Source organism: Pteropus medius, unplaced genomic scaffold (genome assembly GCF_902729225.1).
Source record: "Pteropus medius unplaced genomic scaffold, Ma_sr-lr_union100, whole genome shotgun sequence".
In the NCBI taxonomy this organism is placed as follows: domain Eukaryota; kingdom Metazoa; phylum Chordata; class Mammalia; order Chiroptera; family Pteropodidae; genus Pteropus; species Pteropus medius.
Genome location: NW_024340692.1, coordinates 16,877,011 through 16,878,022, shown reverse-complemented (window position 1 = coordinate 16,878,022; position 1,012 = coordinate 16,877,011).

The following is a 1,012-nucleotide window of genomic DNA, read 5'->3' as shown; positions in this document are numbered from 1 at the left end:
ACTTGCTAGGTCACCTGGAGGATGAAGAGGCAGGGAAAGGCAGACCTCTCCTGTCTCACTATTATGAAAACCCTCGACTTGAGTGAGGTGCATTGTCTTGAAAGAAAAGAATCAGCCCTTGTGAATCATGATTTTGTTGAATGTCAAACTGTTGACTGAGATTCAAGGACACCAGAAAAGTTGTCCAGCCTGGCTCCTGTAGACAGAAGCTGCTCTTCTCTCTCTTAGGGCAAAAATTACTCTTTTGTAGCTTTTATAGTATTTCAGTTAGAAAATAATTCCATTATGAACAGAATTCCATGGCCTTTGGTGTACAAGGCACATTTTGAATCAAATACCTCAAGGTCTACCTAGACCTCAATGGATAAAACATTGGTTAATGACCATCAGCACCTGCAGGCATTGGGGCAAACTACACAGAGATGACATGGGAGATTCAATCCATTCCACTAATACATGTTGCCAAATTCTGGCCTCATTCAGTATTACCTTTTTTCCAAGCGTCATTTTAAGTATCTCAAGCAATAGGGCTTCTTATGCTTTGATTAAGTTAGAATATTAGGGTGTGAGTATAGATAATACCCTGTGAAACATTAGCTGAATTTTACAGTGCTCCACATCTTTTTCTACCTTCCACAGAGTATTTTGTTAACTGTCTTCATGTGTTTTAAGGCTCTTACCCACCCCTTCTGAAGCCATGCAGTCCTTTACTATATCTTGGTCTCTTGTCTTCCTAGTAAAGTTTTAAGTAGAGAGTGAAAATATAAATATCCAAAGGATACTGTTTATGACTTTTATCTGCTACTTAATTTCTAAAATTTTCATTTTTCAAGTGTTCATTCACAGAAAAACCTAGTATTGCCCTATATCATTGTGGGGTTCTTTTCTATCTCAATGGTTGACACTTAGACTCACTAACTGTAGCATGATAATGTCTCTTTGAGCTTATTTAGTGGAAAAGATGTGTCTTTTTTCAGTGATTTGTTAGTCTTACTTTTGTACAAATATGTTG